General features: G+C 51.9%; 1 long non-coding RNA gene across 1 annotated transcript in view; it reads right to left on the bottom strand.

Annotated features, from left to right (window-relative positions):
- The window catches only part of LOC123278942 (uncharacterized), a 57,468-nt gene extending 53,272 nt beyond the window's left edge, over positions 1–4,196 (bottom strand). Inside the window, exon 1 of the long non-coding RNA XR_011495623.1 lies at positions 3,517–4,196. This is a non-coding gene — a long non-coding RNA (uncharacterized lncRNA). The remainder of the gene's footprint in view (positions 1–3,516) is intronic.
- Positions 4,197–13,197: the final 9,001 nt, after the last annotated feature.

Genomic DNA, 13,197 nt, shown 5'->3' with positions numbered 1-13,197 from the left:
TTTACAAGTGGCAGTCACCTCATTAAACCCAGTCTCCCTCCCCCAAGCCCTCGCCCCACAGCCCACCCCACACATGCCACGCTGCCCCCTCCTCCCCTCAGCCCTGGCTGGGCATCAACATAGACACTTGGTTGGAGAACAAGTGGTCCAGAGGCAGACAGGTGACATCCTGGACATGCCCACCCACACTCCCTTTGGCGAGTCCAGGACCCCAAACTAGCCCAAGGCCTGAGGTAGAGAACTTGCTCAACAAATGTTTGATTTGTGAAACTCGGGCATTTATAAATGCATAAACTGGCATTTCGACAGCCATAAGACAACTCAGGCTTGGAAATGAGAGCTGATTCCTTCAGGAATTCCCGAGGAGGTGGCGTGCAGAAGGCAGGTCACCCACCGGGAGCTGAACCCTGGCTGTGCCGGCGACTTGCTGTCCCCCTCTCGTGCTCGGCTCCCTTCCCCAGACAAGAGGGGCTGCTGAGAGGATCAAATGGGGTAGACCAGGGAGCGATTCCCAGCGATGGGGTGCACAGAGGACCTAGCAGGCGGAGAGGGGCGGTGGTTCCTGGGGCAGGGACATTTAAACCAGGCCCTGAAGGAGGGGCCCTAGCCAGGCCACGGGGGCATGCCGGTGCGGTGTGAGAAGCCAAAGAGAGGGCGGGGCCGTGAGTAGGGGCACCAGGCCCCATCTGAGGAGGAAGAAGGTGGAGTGACAGGCGATGAAGGGGTCACAGTTACCCCAGGAGTGGGAGCCAGGCCTACACAGGCCTTCCTGGACAGATTCCAGACTCTGAGGAAGAGTGGAAGCCACTGAGGGGCTTTAGGCCGGTGGTGAGGCGGCTAGACTTGCCCCTTCCTTTTCAGTCTTCAAGCCAATTTGTGAACCATGGAAGGAATCTGACTCTAAAGTCATCCTCAGGATGGTCCCCAGGAACAGGGCAGACAGAAAGCCCTTCTCCTCAGCCACCCCTCCCCCCACCCCTTCACAACAGAGAGACACAGGACTTGGGACTCAGGACAGGGCTGATGACAGCCCTGAGGGGGTGGAGGCGCCAGTGTTTCCATACAGGGTGCGTGGGGAGGCAGGCCCTGGAAGGAGGGCCAGGGGCCGGCCTGGGAACGCTAGCAGAGCAGGCGTGGCTGGTACTGAGAGGGGTCACTCAGCTGGGGAGCAGTTACAGCTTACAGCGGCCCCAGGCTCGGGGTGCCAGAGAAGAGGGTGCCATCAGTGCTGTGGTCTCTGTGAAGGGTATCCAGTGAGCCTGCCACTGGGCCTCTCCTGGTGAAAGGGAGGCTGAAGCTGCCACCCAGAGGAGAGAAGGGACATTAACACAAAGGAGAGACAGACCCAAGAGAGAAAAAATGAAGGGAAAGAGCACCAGCGAGGGAAAGATTCCAGTCCAAACAGAAAGGAAAAGGCTCTAAATAGGGAAAACAGCAGAGGGATGAACATATACAAAGGCTGTGAGAGAAAGAGAGAGATGGACAGAGAGACACGCACACACACAAACAACAGAGAGAAAGAAAGACCATGGCAGAAACTATGACAGAGGCAGACAGACAGACGATGGGCAGCCAGCACTATCTGGAGCTTGACCCTGTTATGAGGATTCCTGACCTCAGTGCTGGGGGGCAGGCCTGAGTGCTGTGCTATCAGTGGCCTCCCTCTCCCATTCTCCCGCCTGCAACCCCAGACGCAGCGTCAAGCTTCCCCATCCTCTCTGTGAGGTCCCACCCACAGGCAAGGACGCCCTGAGATAGGCCAGTGGGGTCGTGGGGACTGCGAGTGGTCCACCCACAGCAGCCTTGGGCAGGTAGCGGGGGCTGTCCATGGGGTATCAGGAACAAGAGCCCCTGGGAAAGACAAGGTCTGGGAGCCCCCAGGCATCCCACCCATGGGGACATCTCCCCCAGTTCACAGACTCTCCCAGTTCAGCTGCAGCGCTTGGCGGCAGGCTGGCTGACATCTGTCCGGCGGAGAGCTGACACAAGGGGCCAGGGAGGGCAGGCAGCCGACCAACGCCAGGACGGTCCCTGTCACTTGCTTCACCCTGAAGCTTGTCCCTGTCCTCACACCCTCCAGGATGGGCTCTCTGGAGAGGCTCAGTGCCTGGCCCTGAGTGGGTACCGGGGGAACAGTGCAAAGTCCAAGTGTGGGGAGGAGGACAGGGACAGAGCCCCTCACAGGAAGCAGCCTGTGACCAGCACTGGTCAGCGCACAAAGGCTGCTGTGTTCCCATCTGCCCTCCTCCCCAAGGGGGCCCTGGACCGTGCTCTTCCAGCCCTGCCTTCCCCAGGTGTCCTGAGCTACCTGGTCTTGTCAGCGATGGATGGGACAGGACACCAGCACTGACAGCTCTTGTCACAGCCCCCAGTCATGCTGGGGAGGTGAGGACAGACAGAGGGCTGCTTGTCAGATAGGCCGTGGGGCCACTGCTAACCCCACCCCTCCCTCCCTAAAGGTGGGCACGGGGAACAAAGCCGCTGGCGTCCCCCCTGCCCCAGGCTCTCCCCTCTGCTCTCCTTCCTACTCTGCCTCTTGTTCCCCACTCCCTGCTCCAGAGAGCAGCGCTGGCAGCAGCTAAATTGCCCAGGGAGGAGTGATGCTGGTGCTGAGTGAACTTGCTTGGGAGGATGGGAAAGAAATAAAGCTTCTGACATAGAGCCTCAACCACCCCATTCCCTGATTTGGGGACACAGAAAGGAACTGATGCCAGATCTGGGAGGTTCCTGTAACCCTGGTATCCTGTGCTTCTGGCCCTCAACTCAGGACCCAAAGAGCCCTGGCTTCATGCCAGCATCTTCAAACCACCCCACACTCCTCAAGCAACCCAGGCCCTTCAGGGCTGTGGCAATGCTGTGTTCTCTCTCACATCTGTTCGCTTCCAGGCCGGGGGCCTTGGCTGGGGGTCTCTGCCATGTCCTCCACTCCCAAGTCTTGGTCTCCAGCTCCATCTTTGGTGGACAATCTGGTCTGGGGAACACCTGTGTTCCCACCAGTCCTCAGGGCCATCTCCTGAGCTGCCCTGGGGGCTCCTGACATTCACTCCTGGGGCCTAAACTGCTTGGGTGTCACCTGGCAACTCCTAAGCCAAGGCGTCCACACGTCCAGCCTGGAACTGCAGCCTCTGCTCACAGGGGAGGAGCCGGCTCCCCTTTCCCGTCCTACTTCTCCCCAAAACTGTAGTAAGGAAGCATAGTTAGGGCTGTTCTCCATACCCTGGGGACTCTAGGAAAACATACTAACGGCCTAAAGAGCCTAACCTGAGACCTGCTCCACTCCAGAAAAGTTGGTGGAAATCTATGAGCCAGCTGAGACTAGACAGCTCGATGGCACGATGGACACAAGTGTGTGCTCTGGTCTCAGCCTCCTCCCTTCCGAGCTGCGGGCCGTGAGGCAACCTGCTTCACTCGATTTCCTGGTCTCTAAAATACCCACTTTGGAATGGCTGTGAGGATTCAATCAGATGGCACAGATAAAACACACCGCACAGTGCCCAGGACAGCGTAAGCACTCACGTGAGCAGGTCCTGTCGCTCTCATTGTCCCGCTCAGGAACGATCAGGTCAGAACCTGCTGCCCAGGACTGAGGCGGGGGGCCCATCCCTCCAGGCCCAGGGGCGGGGACCTCCCTTCAGGGAGGTTCCACTCCAACGACAGGGATGACTCCTGAGCTGGATCCAAATATTGAGTTACTTCACTGCCCTACTCTGCAACGCTGAATTTGTGGGTTCCCGGCAGGGGGCTGAAGCGGCTATTTCTTCTCTGAAATCAGTTTCTCGGCATAATGAGACTCAGGGGCCTGCCACTAGAAAGGCTCTCAGAGAGCGTCTCGAGCTGAGATTGCAGGCGTTGTCTCTTCCCACTCATTTCACAGGCCAGGACACTGAGGCCCAGAGAGGTGGTGACGCCGCTGTCGGCAGAATAAAAATAGCACAAGTGAATCATCTTCCCATCGTAAGACGTTCCTTCTGTTCCAGGCTCACACCCCGCTCTCTTCTCAGGGCTGCTGTCCATCCAGGTCAGGATCCGGGAAGGGTGGAAAGAGGATAATTGGGACTTCTTTGTTGACCTCGAAGATACCTGTACCCCCGGCAAATGCAGGGCAGGGCCAAGGGCTCTGAAGCCTGACAGACGTGGGTCAAAACCTGGTTCTGCTGCGCACCAGACGTGACCTCAGGGAGCCAGAGGGTCCTCCTCTGTAAAACAGAAATGAAAATGAGGGAGAATAGCTTGTTGCTCATAGGCTATCACTGAGAGCTTTAATTAAGCTAATACACTAAGAGGCTCTGTGTGGGCAACAAACATCGAACACTGAAGTTACTGTCACTGCTGGGAGGGAGGGAAGGCAGGGTATGCCTTGGGAGGGGTCACAGGCCCTCTGTCCTGCTCTCTTTCCCTTTTTGGCTTTTCTTCCCTAGGCCAGAGAAGTAGAGGACAGGGCAAATCTGGTTTATAACTCCAGAAAAAAAAAACACCAGGGAAACTTCTGGAAAATTCTGTAACTTTAGACAGGAAAAAGGCCAGACTCCCTGGCTGGGCCAGGATGAGCTGGCAGCTTTTCAGTCCTGGCTCAAGGAGGCGCTGGTGTGTGTGCGTGCGTGTGTGTATGTGTGTGTGACTCCAAGGACTCAAGGAGCTCAGGAGAGCCAGCAGCCCTCCCTCCTGTCTATCCTTCTGTCTTCTGCATCCCTCCCCTCCCTCATCTTCTCTTCCCCACCAGTGAGTGTGGGAACCCTTGGAGGGGGTGAACTCCTTGCAGCATGAGCGTGTCAGACCAGGCCTGGCAGCTGCCGGTTGGAAATATGGTTGAAGGCAGAGCCCATGACCTCTGAGGTCCCTCCCCACACTGAGATTCCTGATTCCAATGAGAGAATCCTCTTCTCTGACTCTCAGAACTGGGTGTTTCCAGCATGAAGTAACTACTACCTGCCCCTTAGAGTCAACTCCAAATGAAGTAGAAGGGTTTGGCCCCCACCCAGATGGTCCCCTCCCAGTGCCACTCCCCCAACCCACTCCCTACTCCCACTGCGAAGAGGGTGGGTAAGCTGGCCCAGGGCGCACCATGAACAGCAGGCCACGGGGGCCACGCTGGGGGCACAGGCTGGAGGTTTGGGACAAGGAGCCCAGAGCAGCCCAAAGGCTTAGGTGGAGAACTGGCCCCAGAGGACGGAGAGATGAAAGGGGTGACAAAGACAAGCTGGCGTCTTCCCCACAAAGCCTGTGATGGGAGAGGAGATTGTCTCCCTCCGCAGCCCCGCCCCGGCCCTCACCTCTTGCTCCCTCCCTGACCTCCTTGCTCACATCAAAGTGGGGACTCCTTCCCCTTCTCCTCTCCCTGAATGGGTCCAGGTCATCACTCCTGGCTGCCTGAAGCTGCTGATGGACAGATGGTAACAGCTCCCAGAGTGCTGAGAGAAGACTTGCTTCGGGTTAGCACAGCTCTCTGCATGGGGAAGGCTGCTGTGCCAGCGGCCTCTTCCTGCATCCCAGCCTCACAGCTCCCTTAGGACAGTTTGGTTAGTGTGCATTGAGAAAACAGGGGCCCACAGATGCAGGAGGTGGGAGATGCAGGAGGGGTGAGGGGCCCAAGGACTCCTCAATCCATGTCAGAAAGGCTGTGGGAGCAACAGAGGGTCCTGTGGGGAGAGGGGGGTGCGGCCTGCCCTGGAGGAGCTTATCACCCAGGGGAGTGGAGGAGAAGGGAAGGGAGGGCGGCAGACATCACACGTCTAATGTGCCTAGAACATCACGGTGGCAGAGGCTTCCAAACACGTCACTCTCATGTTCCCTCTGCTGTTTATTAAATAACGTCTCATTTACCTGTTTTTATTAGTCAAAATCATACATGACTATCAATCAGTGCTTCTGATCAACAAAGAAATAGCAATGTTTATTACTACACTGAACGAAAATAAAATCAGCCAGGAGCTAAGAAACCTTGACATTGTAGCTGAGCTGTGCCACCCTGTGGCTGGTGAGTTGCACTTCCATCAGGCTTTTTAACAGTTGAGAACAGCTGGATTACATGGTCCGCAGCTCTATAACGAACTTGGAGTACTTTTATAACTGAGTGTTTACGAATCTAATTCTATTTCACATTCACTCCAGGAGCCCAAACCATGATCCCCCTCCTACCTCACTCTCCACCAGAGAACAGAAAACTCCAGGTTTTTTACTAAAAAGTAGGGGACTAAGATGTGCAACACTGGGGTGGCCAAAGTCAGGGTTATCAGGAGGTTAGAGAAAGACAGTGAAAGATTCTTGTGGAGGATACTTGATTAAAACCACATTTTGGAGTAGCTCAGCGGAGAGGGATAGAATCTGGGAGACTGCTGACATCTCGTGGCCAAGTCAGAGACTGCAGTTATTTCTTGTTTTGCTTCCTTCATGGTAATACTGTAAAGAAAGTAAATTGTTCCCCATGAAATTATCTATATTCAACCCAGCATGACCTTCAAAAATGGCAATTTACCAAAAAATTCCATGGGGGAAAGGATAATCAATTCAGCAAATGGTGCTGGGACAACTGGCTACTCCCATGCAAAGGTAGACACCTTCCTTACATCATACACAAAACGTAACTTAAATGGGTCATAGACCTAAATGTACGAACTAAAACTAGAAAACCATTAGAAGAAAACATAGGAGGAAATCTCCATGACTTTGGATTAGGCAATGTTTTCTTAGACATGACACCAAAAGCACAACCTACAGAAGGAAAAATAAATTAGATTACATCAAAATTAAAAACTTTCATGTTGTAAATGATATAATCAGGAAGGTGCAAAGACAACCCACAGAAGGGGAGAAAATGTTTGCAAATAACATATCTGATAAGAGACCAGTATTCAGAATATATAAAGAAGTCTTACAACTTAATAATAAAAAGACAACCCAATTTAAAAATGGGCAAAGGATTTGAATAGACATTTCTTCAAACAAAATATATAAATGGCTACTAAACACATGAAAAGATGCTCAATAACATTAGCCATCAGTGAAATGCAAATCAAAACCACAATGAGAAACCACTTCACATCCCCTAGGATGTCTACAATCAGAGATAGGTGTTATCACAATCAGAAATAAGTGTTGGTGAGAAAGTAGGACCTTACACATAGTAGCTGGGAAGGCAAAATGGTGCAACCACTTTGGAAAACAGTCTGGCGGTTCTACAAAGAGTTAAGTGGAGTTCTCATATGACCCAGCAATTCTACTCCTAGGTATGTGCCCGAGAGAGAGGAAAACATACACCCACACAAAAACTTGTACATGAATGTTCACAGCAGCATGATTCACAATAGCCAAAAAGTGGAAACAATCATCAACTGAGTGGATAAACCAAATCTGGTATATTTATAGAATGGAATATTATTCAGCAATAAAAAGAAATGAAATAGTGATATATGTTACAACATGGATGAACCTTGAAAACATTATGCCGAGTGGAAGAAGCCAGGCACAAAAGATCATATGTCGCCTGATTCTATTTACGTGAAGTATCCAAAGTAGGCAGATCTATAGAGACAGAATATAGATCAGTGGTTGGCTACAGCTGGGTGTAAGCCGGAATGGGGAGGACTGCTCAAAGGATATAGAGTCTTTTTGTGAGGATGAAGACATTCCAAAAATAGATCATGGTGATACTTGTCCAATTCAGTGAACATGCTAAAACTATTGAATCACACTCTTTAAATGGATGAATTTTAGGTATGTGAATTTTATCTCAATAAAGATCCTTTTTCAATGGCAAATTTAATCTGTTTCAACCTAATATATTACATTAATTGGACCCTTACCGTATGTTAGGAACTCTTCTGGGAACTTAATATGAATTATTTCATTTAATCCTTAAAATATGTCTAATATAGGTACTATTACTATACCTATTTTGCAGGTGAGTGAACTGAGGCTTGGGTAAGTAAATTACCTGCAGTCATAGCAAATAGATAGCAGAGCTATGATTTGAATCCAAGCCCATCTGCCACCAGAGCCTGAGAGCCACACCACACTGCTAGGGCTGCCTCTCTGCTCAGTCACCACTTTTTGAGGGTTTACAGGTACAGGGCTTGGGGGCCAAAGACACAAAGATGAAGACTTGAGGCCTGCCCACAAGCAGCTCGCAGCTTGGGAGGAGGCAGATACAGTTAGAGGAAATGATTAAGATGCACTGTAGTAAGTGCTGGATGGTAAGGGTGGCACAAGCTCAAGGTGCTCTGGGAACACCAGGTCAATGCCCATCCTCTGGCCTGCCCTCTGTGGAAGCAGGAATGTATAATAGCACTTACAGCAGATGGGGAGGGCTACCCCCAAAACCTGTTCCTCCCCCATTTATTGCCAACTCATCTCATCAACTTGCCTACTCAAACAGAGGCCGTGGGAGTCATCCTACATTCTCCCTTTAGCCCAAACTCCATCGACCTGTCAGTTCTACCCATTCCACTTCCAAGCTGTAATGCAAACCTGTCTACTCGGCCTCCAGTGCCCCACCCTAGTGCAAGCCACAGCCACATCTCACCTAGACACGGCAAGGGCCTCCTCACCAGTCTCCCTACTGCCATGTTTACCTCTCGGCAAAACACTGCACATGTTCATTGAGGAGTTCCCTAGGGTGAGCCGGAAGCTGGCCAACAGCCATACAGGTATGCAGGGTGGGCATTAGTTCTGGGCATGGGGTGGGGAGTGTTAAAGAGAGGTGATATGAATAGTGTGTGCCCCATCGTGTGCGTGGACATTTCTACATGTGTATGGACATACTGATGTGGGCTCAAAGGCATGGGTTACCTGTGCAGGATATGTTTGGGTGCAGGTCACTGCAACTGCATCTACACAGCATGGGGAAATTCCCGTGAAAGAGCTGCACCCTACTGTGTGATCACCTCTGATTATTATCCCTCCTTCACTGCTTCGGATTGTAGCAAATGAGTGTGCTAAGTGGGGTGCAAGGAAGGAGGTGAATAGAAATGTCCCAAGGCCATTTTCCTGAAAGGACCCTGAGACCCCAGCTGCTGGAAGTGTGTATACAGCCACCAAGGCGGGTCGCTCACTGGGAGTCAGGAAGGTGAAGGGTTCCCTAGATAGGAAGCTTCTGAATCCTTGGAATTTCCCAAGTAATGGAAGTCCTTGTTATTCATGATGGGTCCTGATAGTCTGTGCTAAAGTGGTGACCCACGGTGGACCCCTGGGTGGCTTCAGGATGGGGGCTGGCCACAGCAGAAGACCAGCCATGTGATTAGAGGGCTGGGGCTTTAAGACGGGAAGGGGAGCTGGACTGAATTCAGTCACGTGGCCGGTGACCTAACCAATCGTGCTACATGATGAAACCCCAATAAAAACTCCAGACACCGAAGCTGAAGGGACATTCCTGGTTGGTAACATCCATGTCTAGGAGGGTGACATGTCCTGACCCCCTGGGACAGGACATGGTAGCTGCATGATTGGGACCCTCCCAGACTGTCCCCATGTGTCTCTTCTCTTGGCTGGTCCTGATTTGTATCCTGTTATGGCTGTAATAAAAAAGTATAGCACTTTCCTGAGTTCTGGGAGTCATTCTAGTAAATTATCAAGCCTGTGTGGGTTGTGGGAACCCCTGAATTTGTGGCTGGTTGGTGACAGGGTTCAGAATATGCTACCCCAAAACACGGCACCTTGGCATATTGAATATTTTAAAGGCAAGAAGTTTGAGAAACAGCAGAAGCAGGAAGGTCCCTCTGACCTCCTCTGCTTCCATCGCCCCTCTTCCCTGAAGCAGGCCATAAACCCTCCCATGTGAGGTGCTCTCCCTACACCGAGGAAAGAAGCATCTTTGTCCCTAGAAACAAAGAGATACCAGAAGAATCCTCAGCGACAGGCCTGGCCGAGCGTCCCCTAGTCTACTACCAACGACCTCCTCCTCCTCAGCCTGCCACACTCCTCCACAACCGGCCACTCTTCCTCAAACCTAGCATGAAAGACTCAGGTCTGTTTCTTTGGATCTTCATTTCCTTATAAAGGCTCCTGGATCATGTAAAATTTCTATTAAATAAATTTGTTTTTGTCCTGTTAATCTGTCAGTTCAATTATTTAGACCCAGCCAGGGACCCTAAGAGGGTCGAGAAGAATTTTCCGTCCTCTACATTGGTCACAATGGCGAGTGGCCTGGGAACCCCTGAGCTTGTGGCTGGTGTCTGCAGAGGAGTCTCTGGAGGACTGGGCACTTGTGAGGTTTGGCTCAACCCCGGGCAGTTAGTGTCAGAATGTCAGTGCACCGAGGCAGCACTGCTCACGCCATGGGGGAAAGTCGCCTGTGTCCCAGGCCTGCTTTGCACAGCACAGATAGGCTGTTTTTCGTATGTGCTACTAGGCATGCGGGCTGAAAACAGCCCAGAACGCCAAGGGCAGCAGACTTAGAAAAAGTGGGGTGGGTTTTGCTGTATCCCTCTGTCCTAGTTCCAAGAGCCCTCCTCCGCTCTGAGCCAGGAACCTGGCAATGGTCTCAACACCTGCTTCTGAGTGTGGTCTCTGGTGGGAACTGGCAGGGTGCCTGTGATCCTATTTCTAACCCACTCTGGCCCTCTCCCTTCCAGATCTATCCCGTCACGGTTGAAGTACAGAGAGAGGGAAGCTGGTGCTCAGGAAGAGGGAGTAGGATTGAAGAGGGAAGTGCCTTTTCAGAGAAGGGTTGGGGGTGGAGTTCAGACTCAATGACTAACTGGACTGGGGATGGGTGCGAGGGAGAAGTTTAGGGTGGTTCCCACGACTCTGGGGAGACCTTTTAACCGAGATAGGTGACAGGAGAGGAGGACCAGGTCTGGAGAGAGATGAGCAGTTTGGGCATGATTCAAGATGCTCCTAGGGAACTCCAAGGGGCAATAGCGACAGGCAGATAGATGTGAAGGTCAAGAGCTCAAGGGAGAGACCAAGGTCAGAGAGAGATTTACAAGGCTTCAGCAAACAGGCAGATGTCCCGAAAGCTGACCCAGCTCTGCTGCAAGGTCACTTGGGTGAAGAGCAGTATAGAAAGATGGAGTCCCTGGAGTATTAAGGCTGAAGCCCTTCAAGGACCCTGGGAGGAAAGCAAACGAGAAGATGCAGCAGGAGCTCATGGAATCAGAGTGAGTGAGGAGCCCAGAGTAGGGGAGGCTGGTTATGACACTTAAAGACAAGGTGTGGTATGAGGATTGAGAAAAGGGCTGTGCCGGCTTAGGTTGACCATGCCCAGCCTGGAAAAAGCTGCCCTGGTTACCAACGGCCCAGGAGCTGCTTCCTGGAGCAAAATAACCGGCATGCTGCCTCCCAGGTCTGGAGTGAGCCTGTGCTCCAGCCTCCCAGATAAAATAACCAGCAATTCCTAGCAGCACACAGCGGACGTTCGGGGGAAAGCTAAAGACAGGAGTCCCAACGGGGAAGGAATGGAGTCTTTCATTATAAGCCTTTTTGTTCTTGATTTTTTTAATCATGTGCATGTAGAACTTTAATAAAAAGAATGAAAAACCACTTTTACACTAATTATATGACTTACTACTAAATCCAATCTTTTCAGTGGCTCTAACTAGTATTTCATTTTAGGCACATTCCAGCCTCCCTTGCTGTGTAACCCCAGCTTCTCAGGCCACACTGACCCGAAGTAAAAGTTCTCAGATGATTTTCAAGGATTAAAGATAGCTACTATACCCAGCAAGACCAAGAAAACCCAGACAGGAGAAGGCAGAGTGTCCCCACTCCTCGCTGCCCCCACCCTGCAGCAGCTCTGAGCCCTCTGAGCAGATTTCCACAGGCCGTCCCCTTCCCCAGCTGACACCCGTGGTCCTGGGCTGCCCTCCCTCCAGATTGCGTGGGCTGCTGCCTAGTTCCTCTGGGGTGGTTCCTCGGGTACCTGGGGTTTCTCCAAACACTCACAAGACTAGGGGTCCCCTTCATTTGTCTTCCCAAATCAAAGTCAACTACCGATATCTTCTAAGTGTCACCTTTGTCTTGACCAGTGTGGTTTACTAGAAAGAGAAACAGCCAAAATATTTAGGCCTTGTATAAACAAATACAGTTATCTCATTGGTGCTTCTGAAGTTAAATCCATCATGCATGGGAACAGGTACCATGGGGACAGGGAAGGGCTGCTCTCAGGGCTTTCCCCTGCTGTGCTCTCCCTCCCACTTTTCTCAACTCAGCCCACAGTAACGGGGGTGTATCTGTTTGCAAGAAACAAAGTGGGGAGCTGGCCCAGTGGCGCAGCAGTTAAGTGTGCACGTTTCGCTTCGGTGGCCCGGGGTTTGCTGGTTTGGATCCCTGGTGCAGACAGGGCACTACTTGTCAAGCCATGCTGTGGCAGGTATCTCACATATAAAGTAGAGGAAGATGGGCATGGATATTAGCTCAGGGCCAGTCTTCCTCAAAAAAAAAACAACAAAAAGAAAACAAAAGAAACAAGCTGGGAGCTAGCTGGACAGCTGAGCAGGGAGGCCAGGAGAACGGCCATCCCTAGTGGTGTTCAGCATGGCCATCTCCTTCCTGAGACTCGGGAACAGGAGGCTTGCCTCCTAAGCTAAGCTTTAAAAAAATGGGAGCAGCCTCATAACCACACACTCACAGGTAACTGAAGCACCACCCCCCCGCCCCCGCCGAGTCTAGAAAGGGCAGAGACTACATGCAGCCAAAACCAAGAACTGATCCAGAACTTCCAGATGGCACCTTCCCCCAAGTCTCTACTCCATTCTTTAGACACAGGTTACAAACAGCCTGCAGACGAAATGCACCCTGCAAAGATGATCTGCACGGCTGCCTCAGTGTCTCTTTAAACTCTGATTTAGTTAGCAATGTAATGGGGGATTTCACACAAACATCCAGGTTTCCTGACTCTCGAAAATAAACTGGAAAACCTGTTCCCACAGAGCAACACCAAGCCGGAGGCCACAGCTGCCTTCTGTGGACAGCGTGAGTGCACCCCGCACAGCCTGTCCCCTGCCCACTTCACCTTTCACACCTGCTTTCCTTGCTTATCAGCACCCCCTCCCGGCTCCGTCACTAGTACAGTCAGGCTCCCGTGCCGGAGCTGGGGAGGATCCCTGCACCCTACCAAGGGGCCTCTAAAACCCAGGACGACATGAGCGGAGCAGAAAGGTCTGCAATAGCTCCTGCGGCTCCATGCAGACAGCAGCTAACCACTTCTGGATTTCTCTCTACGTTAGAGAACCATCATGCTCTTTCCAGCCACAGGAGAGAACC

Source organism: Equus asinus, chromosome 20 (genome assembly GCF_041296235.1).
Source record: "Equus asinus isolate D_3611 breed Donkey chromosome 20, EquAss-T2T_v2, whole genome shotgun sequence".
NCBI classification, from domain to species: Eukaryota; Metazoa; Chordata; class Mammalia; order Perissodactyla; family Equidae; genus Equus; species Equus asinus.
Note: the sequence above shows the minus strand (reverse complement) of the source record. Positions and strands in the feature narration are given on the sequence as shown.